The 11,582-nt window shown below is 42.3% G+C and overlaps 1 long non-coding RNA gene across 1 annotated transcript in view; it reads left to right on the forward strand.

Annotated features, from left to right (window-relative positions):
* Positions 1-7,363, forward strand: part of LOC310825738 — a 67,679-nt gene extending 60,316 nt beyond the window's left edge. Inside the window, exon 3 of the long non-coding RNA XR_014555502.1 lies at positions 7,222-7,363. This is a non-coding gene — a long non-coding RNA (uncharacterized lncRNA). The remainder of the gene's footprint in view (positions 1-7,221) is intronic.
* The last annotated feature ends 4,219 nt before the right edge of the window (positions 7,364-11,582 follow it).

The raw sequence follows: 11,582 nt of genomic DNA on the forward strand, positions 1-11,582 counted from the left end.
GAGAAGCAGCAATCTACTTTGGGTTCTCATTTGCTTGCTCTTACGAGCTGCTCAAAAACAGCACACACAATGAGAAGGATCTGCTCTGCATCCAAACCTCTTAGGTCCCTGCCCAGCGTGGTGTAGTGGTTAAGAGCCGTGGACTCATAATCTGGTGAACCGGGTTTGCTTCCCCGCTCCTCCACATGCAGCTGCTGGGTGACCTTGAGCTAGTCACACTTCTTTGAAGTCTCTCAGCCCCACTCACCTCACAGAGTGTTTGTTGTGGGGGAGGAAGGGAAAGGAGATTGTTAACCACTTTGAGACTCCTGAAGGGGAGTGAAAGGCGGGGTATCAAGTCCAAACTCCTCCTCCTCCTCCTCCTCCTCATCTTCTTTTTCTTCACATTGCTACCTTACCTTTCATTGCCAGTTTCATCTGAGAACCTGAAATGTCACTGTCGTCACTGCCTGTGTATAGCAGTCATTTCCACTTTGGCTCCTGCTTTGTGGGAGATGCAGAGATCAAATCCTGCAGCTTGGCTCCCTCTATGACTAAAATGAAAGACTAGATTCCTAGAGGAAGGAGATTTGGGGAGGGGTCCTTTGGAGCAAAAATGCCACCCTCCAAAGCCACTTCCTGGCTTTTTCCTTAGGTGGGCAGGAAAGGGGCATTGATCTCTCTCCTGCGCTGAATCAGAGGCAACTTTTAAAATCTTATTAGTCTCCCCATTTTATGCATTTGGGTGAAGAGGAATCCCAGTGCAGCTGGGAGAGGGGATGGCTGGGGCAGAGGTGTCTGTGCAGCTGATAATGTCCTTGTTTTCATCTGAGGAATGATGGAGGGTATGTTTCTGCTACCTAAATATCTACATTGAAATGCCCAAACTCTCTTAATAGAGGTCAAACCTGAGTCAAAAAGCCAGATGAGAAACTGAAAAGTCAGATAAGATTAATTATGCTGTCTACCCACATCTATTCTTAGAGCAGGGAATGGTGGAGAGAGGGGACATCAATAATTTCCAATTATTCATGACTTCAGCTCAGTCCTTGAGTCTAGCCCTCCATATTCCTCCTCACCCCCATTTTCATGAGCTATTACATAGTCCTGCAATTACTGATTGCATAGATCACGAAACTAGACAACCCTTCTTTAGACTAATCTAGAACCCATTTTGGATGTAGGCATCTCTTGAAATGTGTGACTTTGATATTTTTAACGTTGGTGGAGCAGCTGAATCATTAAGAACACTTTCTCTGCAGGCTTTCAGATTTGCAGCTGTGCCTGCCCTTGCTGAACAAAAATAATTCCTACAGGCTATATGGAGCCCGGCTTTCCCAAGTCACTGCTGTTTCTGCACCAAGCAACATAACTCTGTTGAGGAAAGTACTCTCTCTGCCAACCCTGGAATCATTGTTGTGTATGTGCTGTTTTCTTAAAACTAAAATAATGATTCAGTCTCGGTACCGAATACATTGCCTCAGAGAGATCTGTATTCAAACATTTTGCGAAGGGGAAATATGTATAAAACTGGCCTATTCATAGCTTTCAGAATTCTGATAGAAGCCTTAAGCCAGTGCTTAAATTGTCATTCTGAGAACATGTTTGACTTGCATACTCAGTTCACTTTGTTTTCTTCCGCTCTACAGAGGGACTGTAGCTGAGAAAGTACAGATATGTGTATTCTTTAGTGTGTTCCCCCTTCTCACATTTTTCTCTCTCTTTATTATTCTGTTTTGGAAATTGCTTTGAGGTGTTTTTAATCAAGGAATTAATACATGATAAATAAATAATACACAAGGTGCTAGATCCTACCAGTTCGCAGAGACAACTCTCAGTAAACTCAGCACTGATGGCTAGGCTGCAAAATTGCATATTGCTGGATTACCAGAAAGATGCCAGCCATGTCCAGAATCTATAATCAGCTATTTAAACCAGTAAAGGTAAAGGGACCCCTGACCATTAGGTCCAGTTGTGACCGACTCTGGGGTTGCGGCGCTCATCTCGCTTTATTGGCCGAGGGAGCCGGCATACAGCTTCTGTGGCCAGCATGACTAAGCCGCTTCTGGCAAACCAGAGCAGCGCACAGAAACGCCGTTTACCTTCCCGCTGGAGGTGGTACCTATTTATCTACTTGCACTTTGACATGCTTTTGAACTGCTAGGTTGGCAGGAGCAGGGACCGAGCAACAGGAGCTCACCCTGTTGCGGGGCTTCGAACCGCCGACTTTCTGATCGGCAAGTCCTAGGCTCTGTGGTTTAGCCCACAGCACCACCCACATCCATTTAAACCAGTAACTAAATATAAAAAATATGATTATTATAATTATCATCATTATTAATTGTTTTGGGTATCTAAAATACAGTACATCATTTGAAATAAACATGCATAAGAAAGAGAGAAGCTGACCTATGTTAATGAGCTATTTCAGAAATGGCAGGTGCCTTGCAAGAGATTTGCACAGAGGCACATCATGGCTGAACTTGCAGTTTATCAGATAATTTTCCTATTATTCCAATTTTCCTTGACAGTTAAAACAGTGCTGCATTTACATCCCCCATGAGGGCGAAGGGTTCATTTAAACAAGGGACTTTTTGGTTTAGTGAAATTATTACAAAGAAAAGGCTAGCTATTTAGCATTGATCTCTCAAACGGCACACACATTTAATGGGATCAATTTGAGAACCTTTGTAAATTAAACCATTCATTATGACTTGAGCAAGTGAGAAAGGCCTCAAACTGAAGTTGGTTCTCATGACCAATACGGGCAGAAATATGTGAGAGACTGCAGTTTCAAAACAAGAACCATTGTAGTCTTTTAAAATCCCTTACATTCATTAAGCTAAAATAATCCCATTGCAGTTTGAGTCTTAGGAGCAGTGCTTTTTTGATGGGGGGACGCAGGGGTATGCATACCCCTAAACATTTTGTGAAACTTTGTACTTTTGTCCATTTACTGTATTTATTTTTGCCGAATTGAACTATAAAATGGTGATTTTCTTGAGTCAAAATGAGAGTACCCTTAAGCATTTTTTTTAGGGGGGGAAAGAGCACGGAATACCAGTGCAGAGTTCAGCTTTCAGATGGGGTGGTGAACTTGTGTCACTTCAGATGGTGCTGGACTACAGCTCCCATCTTCCCTGGCCCCTGGTTGTCGTTGTGGTGAATTGTAGTCCAATAACATCTGAGAGGCCACAGCTTAGGCACTAGTGCTACAGAGGGACTGTAGCTGAGAAAATACAAATATCTGTATTCTTATGTGGCACTAGGTCAATTTTCAAATTCATAGATAGTGGGACGTATAAGAGAAGCCAAGCAGTAGTTATATAGAAGATGCTGATATAAAAATGATCAAATCATTGACAGTCATGACTATTGCACATGGAAATCTAAATTAATATTTTATCTTGACTCTATCAAAAAACCCGTATTGTATGGATGATCTGAACCTTGCATAATGTGCAAAGCAAAATGAACTGCATGTGTTAAAAGGATTTATCAGCTTTCCGCTGAACTACATTCTCGGTGAAATATTTTCAGTAGACAGCCAGGGAGATTATTTTTGGAAGCTCTGGCCCCTATGAGATAAGTGCTTTATCTGGCCTCCAGACCAAAGCACTTACTTCAGATCTCTTTCATTCCAGCAATATACATTTCTTTATAGAAACAGAAATGTGCTGCCTGTCTTGCTTCCTGTGCGGGAAACTGAAAGACATTGTTTGTATATATCATACATGACGATGAGGCATTAGAAGTAGAGCTGGTTTTTTTGAAGTTTTAATTAAAGGATCAGATAGTGGTGGCTATAGTTAATTTCTTCCATGTGCTTCCACCTTCAATAAGTGAGGAAAATAAACTTGTCAAGATATGGTTAACCATGTTTTGCATAAGGGAAAAAAATCCCACTGTGAAAAAAAACCCCTGAGTCTTATCAGGGTGAATCTACACATTTTCAATTGACATGAGGCCATGGCCAAAAAGGGGTCCCCTGTGTTGAATACTGCTTCCCCCACCAACAAAACAAACAAAAACAAACTTGTAACCCCTATAACTTATCCCATATCATGACACCATCACATTGGTCATCACTTGTAGAAGGTGTCTTAAAAAACAAGAAAGACAGGACACATTATAAAGAAGGAGGAGGGAAGGGTTTCACATATTGACCAGCCCATTGTCATGTCCATTCTTAAAAGATTATTTTAAAGTAGTTTTTCAACCTAGACCTTCTTCATTTCCTTTGCCCAGTTAGAAGTTTCTTTCTTTAAAGGCAAAAGTATCATTTACTCAACTTGTATATTTTAGAATACGCATTGATGCTGTGTCAATGCTGCCGTGAAAAATCAGTGTTACCTCTCAGAGTTCTTTTGTTTCTGTTCCATCAAATACAATGGATTCAAATGTATGTATTCATCACCCTGGGGATTTGCTACTTGTATTTCCTATAGTTTCTATTGCTCACAGATTATTACTGAGTTTCACCAGCAGCACAGCTGCTGACAGGATTTGACACACATCTCTTTGGTAACTTACTTGCTTTGAAACATCCAACAATTTTATCCCCCTGTCTTTATATCCCACCCATCTTCTGTCATGGAACGCAAGGTGATGGTCACACAGTGACCAAGCAGCCACGCACCGAGGAGTTGACTAGATCCAGATTTGCTCAGCTTCAGCCTTGTGTGCCTTCAGACCACACTCAAAGAAGTACTGTATGCACATCCAGCATTTTATGTGATCAAGCAGATCTGTAAGCTTCTCCCTGATGTCGAATTTGAAAATATGTTGTTGCCTCCTGCAAATATAGCCTTAAAGATTTTTAAAAATAGACACTCACTTTGTCATCTAGAGAGGCAAATACCAATGTCAAAACCAAGTTCAACAGTCCAGTTCATATGCAGTGGGGCTGTTCCCACAAACCACGGTTTATTTGAGCACAGTTGAATGACAAGCTCAAGTGGTCCTTCTCCCACATCCATTTCCTTCCTCTAGTGGAGACTTCCTGATTTCTTCAACTGGTTGCTTGTCAAGTCCAAAACTGGTTTAACATCTCTCTACAAACCAAACTGAAACAAAACAGTCACCTGTTTTAATTAATGACTGTGCCAAAGCACCATGGTTGCTTATTAAATTTCCTAAAAGTATCTCATTCTTCCCATTTATTTATTTTTTAAAGCAATTTCATAATTTTAGTCCAGGAGATATCAGGATATTGAGGACTCTGGCAGGAAGCAGGCAGTTTGGAGACTTTGAGCACTGAGCTTTGATGCCCTCGGATAGCCACAATTAATCCCTATGACAGTAATTTAATAGAATATGTTTATGTTGTAGGAGTCAGGCTACACGTTTTATAGCAGAGATGTGAAGAAGGTGGTCCTGCCTGGAATGTCATCAGACTTGATAGCCCTTCAATGGAAGATGATGACATGGCCGTCAATCCCTAAGTATCTCCCCACCGCCACACACAAAAAGCCTAGTCAGGAGGTCTCAATTCATATTTGGCCTTATGAGAGAGGTTTGTTAGACTTCTGAGAGACACAAAACATCCAGAATGACCATATAGTTTTCAGGTTTTTCGTGTAAATGTAGCTGTCATGCTCTTTGGACCTTTTGGGCACATAGCCTCAGTGCCTCACATCAACTGGTACTTAACTTCTTCAGAACACCCAGGAAGGAATCAGGTGACTAATGGCTCTAGATCAGGGATGCTCAAACTGTGGCACACAGGCTTCGTTCAGGTAGACCACAGCATGTCTATATGAAATATTCACAATTATATTTAATTGTAAAAAATTAATTGTGCCGTTTTAAATTTTATTACCAGTCTGAATTCTATAGCTATAAATGCAATTAAAAATCATACAGCATCTAGCACGGTGCATTGCAATTGCTGCAACAGACAGAAAAATAATTAAGTGATCCACCTCAGTGATTTTTCAAGAGGTCTGTGAGGAAATTATGGGAACCACTGCTCTAGATATTGGACTTAAACGCTGGATCTGAATGCAAAGTATTCCCAGAGGTTTTTTTTTTGGGGGGGGGGGGTTTAATGCAAAAGTACTTCCAAGATAACATAGTAGTTCCTTCCTGAAACTGTATTTTGAGGCACATGCAACAATTACAACCAGATAAACATACTCAAAATAATAACTGAATTGCCTTCGTTAATTCTGCAGTGTTACACCAAAGATGTCTAATACCACTCTTTGCACTTGATAAACAGCCCCCATTATTTTCTACTGTTTGAAAAGACTGCCACATTGATTTTGCTTAAAACTGAAATATTTGGAAATTGGAATGTTTATTTATATGCCTTTATTCTGATTTTTGTTGACTTGATCTCTCCCCAATTTGTGAGCCCTGTTGAGCCTTGTTTTCAGTAGGAAATCTAAACCTAAAAATGGAAATCTAAACCTTAAAAAAACTGTGTTCCCATCACACAGTGTCGATTAAACCAATGTAAGTTTCATATTCATCCAGCAGCCTCCTTTAAAGTATTGCATCCAATATGCTAACAGTATAATTATCTGAAAGACAATTATAATTTAGCAGCAAAATGAGAAATGCACTATAATTCCACCCAACACATAGACAAATTTTATAACTACCAACTAATTATTAGCGTGGGCTGTAAAATGACAGTTCACCAATGCTGACAACATTTCTCTACTTGAAACATTTTAGCATTGCAACATTTCAGCCTTTAATCTTCTGTCATTACTTGAGTTTTCAATGAGGGGCCTTTTCTTCATAGTCAACCTGTATCACACTAAAAGGAGGCGGCAGGAACCCTAAAAGATTTTTTCACTTTCCTTAAAAAGAGGGCAATCCTATACATATCTACCACACACCACAATAATCTGCCAAATTCCCACCCTCACCAGTACTATTACCAAAATTAAACCGAATAGAATTCAATGGGATTTACTCCCAAGTAAGATTGCAGCCTTAAATACTTTAAGCCACTGCTTAGAAGCTGGCTCACAATTCCTCAGAGTAAATGCATTACCTCAACTTGGGAAATATTTTGTGGCTCAGCAGCTGGTGCAATGGGTCTGTTCTGTTTTTCCCCATAAAGGCATACTATTATCAAGCATCTTTGTGTGGCCAACACTCTCCCCATACAGATACATTTCCACCATAAACCTGTTGAATCGTATTCCATCTACAGTGGTACCTTTGGTTAAGAACTTAATTCGTTCTGGAGATCCATTCTTAACCTGAAAGTGTTCTTAACCTGAGGTACCACTTTAGCTAATGGGGCCTCCTCCTCCTGCTGTGCCACCAGAGCACGATTTCTGTTCTCATCCTGAAGCAAAGTTCTTAATCCGGGGTACTATTTCTGGGTTAGCGGAGTCTGTAACCTGAAGCGTCTGTAACCTGAGGTACCACTGTATAGTGAGTGATACAGTGGATTTAGGGGAGCCAAATAACTATTGAAAGGTATAAAGGGAAGTTGTGAAAAATATTGTATAAACTAATATCACCAGCATATTTAGGCAGATAAGAATGATGGGTTTAGAAGGTAACTTATATTTCAGTTCTCAGCCTCAGTTCACTATTTTTAAATTGGGAATAATAATAGTAATCACTACATTATAGGCATATCAGAGGGATGAAATGCTAACTGTATGTATACAATATTAATTCTATCAATGTTTAATTTTATTTAATGATAATTTTTTCTAAGTTTTTAGCATTTCTTGTTTTTATCTGTCAGTTGCCTTGAGTCCAGTCAAACAAAAGGCAATGTAATAATAATAATAATAATAATAATATTCTCAGAATATAAAGCACTGCATAGATTTTTATCTCCCCCCTCAGAAGAGTTCAGGCTGATCTCAGTAGAGAAACAGAAAATATTAACACCTTCCACAAGCTGATTGTGTGACTTACCTGCTAGTTTGGTATTATTTCTGTATTTCTGTGTTGTTGTATTGGTCGATTTTAAAACTACACGCACCTCTACAAGGGTGCTTATTAAAAGATCCCAACTACTCATTGTTAGTAAGAATCTGGAATCTGCCCCTTCTCTTCCTCCACATTGGCGAAAGCCATGCAAAGCCCTGAGGCAACTTCCAGGCCCATTCTCTCTGGGACACACTGATTATTGTTTTCTTTGCGTTGCTGAACATTTGGGCTTTTGCAAAGGGGCAGGAGGAGGCCCCTCTTAGAACAACATTCACTACCCCTCCACCATGCACCACACCTAAGAAAACAAAATGTGGGAAATAATTTAGAAAGCATCTTGGCAAGGGTTCCTGTTCAGACAAAAATAACAGCAGGAATGACATTTAATTGTTCTTCTCCCCTCCTCTTCCTGCCTTTTTTGTATGTGTGGGGTTGTTGTTCTTGTTTGTATTGAAAATGCTACTTAACACATTCTGATATGTGCTAATGAGGGAGCAGGAGAAGAAAGAGGCAATGGAGTTGTCTGCAGAAAAGAAGACTGTGGAAGATGCAGAAAATGAACAAAGGGGAACCTGCAAAGGGGAGCCTTAAAAATAAACAAAACACAGCAATATTGGGTTTGGCGTCAAAGGATATGAGCTGCTGGAAGAGAAAATGGCAGATTTTCAAGTCTCCTTTTTTAAAAAAGTGCCACACTTTTTAACAACAAAAAAAGTGGTGCAGGTACTGCCTACCCATGAGTAGCTCCTGAAAAAAAGCACTGCCATTAAACACAAAATGTCTCTTGGACTCCAGTCATTAACACACTTACTTGAGAGTAAGCAACATTAAGATCTGTGGCTACTGCAGATTTCACCGCAAAATTCATTGTGTGAAATGGGCATCCAGTTTCAATGAACTGGGGAAGTTGCTTCCCCTTTTTTCTTAAACTGTAAATTTACACAGGTAAAAGTTAATAGGTATTCATAATCCCCACTCATTTTAATGGTAGAATTAAACAGATGTTCATCTCACCCATTAAAAGCAATGGGATTTAATGGTGCTCGAGTTTGGGCAGATTAGATAGAAAAGATGCCAGGATATTCGCACATTCCACAAATGTATTAATTGACAAGAAAAGATATTTTACCTATTGTCAGATACTGACTTTTCGGGGGTCTCTTTTAACTGGCTGCTGCAAAGAGTCCTCCATACGTGCTTCCAAAGGTAACTATCAATGGTTATGATAACGCCCTTATTTCCTAGCTTTATTATTTACTTTATAGCTATTTTATCCTTCGTTGTATTGCTTCTTTATCCTTGATTCTGCCTTTTATTTGCTGTGTTTCATATACATAATATTTGCAATATTTCTACTTGCAAATTTATAATAATAATAATAATAATAATAATAATAATAATAATAATAATTTATTATTTATACCCCGCCCATCTGGCTGAGTTTTCCCCAGCCATTCTGGGCGGATCCCAATCAGTGTTAAAAACCGTACAGCATTACATATTAAAAACTTCCCTGAACAGGGCTGCCTTAAGATGTCTTCTGAACGTCAGGTAATTCTTTATCTCTTTGACATCTGATGGGAGGGCGTTCCACAGGGCGGGCGCCGCTACCGAGAAGGCCCTCTGTCTGGTTCCCTGTAGCCTCACTTCTCGCAATGAGGGAACCGCCAGAAGGCCCTCGGCGCTGGATCTCAGAGTCCGGGCTGAACGATGGGGGTGGAGACGCTCCTTCAGGTATACAGGACCGAGGCCGTTTAGGGCTTTAAAGGTCAGCACCAACACTTTGAATCGTGCTCGGAAACGTACTGGGAGCCAATGCAGATCTCTCAGAACCGGTGTTATGTGGTCCCGGCGGCCACTCCCAGTCACCAGTCTCGCTGCCGCATTCTGGATTAATTGCAGTTTCCGGGTCACCTTCAAAGGTAGCCCCACGTAGAGCGTGTTGCAGTAGTCCAAGCGTGAGATAACTAGAGCATGCACCACTCTGGCGAGACAGTCCGCGGGGAGGTAGGGTCTTAGCCTGCGTACCAGGTGGAGCTGGTAGACAGCTGCCCTGGACACAGAGTTAATCTGCGCCTCCATGGACAGCTGTGAGTCCAAAATGACTCCCAGGCTGCGCACCTGGTCCTTCAGGGGCACAGTTACCCCATTCAGGACCAGGGAATCCTCCACACCTGCCCGCCTCCTGTCCCCCAAAAACAGTACTTCTGTCTTGTCAGGATTCAACCTCAATCTGTTAGCCGCCATCCAACCTCCAACCGCCTCCAGGCACTCACACAGGACCTTCACCGCCTTCACTGGTTCTGATTTAAAGGAGAGGTAGAGCTGGGTGTCATCTGCATACTGATGAACACCCAGTCCAAACCCCCTGATGATCTCTCCCAGCGGCTTCATATAGATATTAAAAAGCATGGGGGAGAGGACAGAACCCTGAGGCACGCCACAAGTGAGAGCCCAGGGGTCTGAACACTCACCCCCCCCACCACTTTCTGGACACGGCCCAGGAGGAAGGAGCGGAACCACTGCATGACAGTGCCCCCAGCTCCCAGCCCCTCTAGACGGTCCAGAAGGATGTTATGGTGGATGGTGTCAAAGGCCGCTGAGAGATCCAGCAGAACTAGGAAACAGCTCTCACCTTTGTCCCTAGCCCGCCGGAGATCATCAACCAGCGCGACCAAGGCAGTTTCAGTCCCATGGTGAGGCCTGAATCCCGATTGGAAGGGATCCAAATGGTCCGTTTCCTCCAGGCGTGCTTGGAGTTGTTCAGCAACCACCCGCTCAATCACCTTGCCCAAGAATGGCAGATTTGAGACTGGGCGATAGTTGGCCAAATTGGCCGGGTCTAAAGATGTTTTTTTAAGAAGCGGTTTAATGACCGCCTCTTTCAGCGGGTCTGGGAAGGCTCCCTCACAGAGGGAAGCATTCACCACCCCGCAGAGCCCATCGCCCAGCCCTTCCCGGCTCGCTTTTATCAGCCAGGATGGGCAAGGATCAAGGAAACAGGTGGTCGGTTTCACTCGTCCAAGCAGCCTGTCCACATCCTCGGAGGTAACAGATTGGAATTGATCCCATGTAACAGGACCAGACAGAACTCTAGCACTCTCCCGCCCTGGCCCTGCTCCCACAGTGGAGTCTACCTCCTTCTGAATCTGAGCGATTTTATCTGCAAAAAACTTTGCAAAAGCATTGCAGGAGATCTTGGGGTCCCTACCAGGCCCCGGTGGTACAGGTGGTTCTGATAGATTGCGAACCACCTGAAAAAGTCTCCTGCTGCTGTTTTCTGCAGATGCAATGGAGGCGGCGAAGAAGGCCCTCTTCGCCGTCGCCATTGCCACTTGGTAGGCTCGACGTTGAGCTCTAACCCGTGTCCGGTCTGATTCAGAATGAGTTTTCCGCCACCGGCGCTCTAGCCGTCTCAACGATTTGATTTCTTGAGTTCATCTGAAATTTCGTCATGGCTTTCTTTTGCTACGAACAATCAAAATGTGACCTGACCTGAATTGAGCTACATGAATTGGAGCAATTTACTCTGGATTTCCACTGACAAAACGGAACCAGCACCAGCTTGGTCCATTGTACATAGTTCTCAAACTCAGGAGAGTACACTTCTTGCTTGTCTGCTTCTCCAAACCTATGGTTGAGAGACGCTGCCAATTTACGCATTAAAAATGTCTTTTTTCCTTGCCACTCTT

Source organism: Podarcis gaigeae, assembly GCF_964106915.1.
Source record: "Podarcis gaigeae genome assembly, chromosome: 10".
In the NCBI taxonomy this organism is placed as follows: Eukaryota; Metazoa; Chordata; class Lepidosauria; order Squamata; family Lacertidae; genus Podarcis; species Podarcis gaigeae.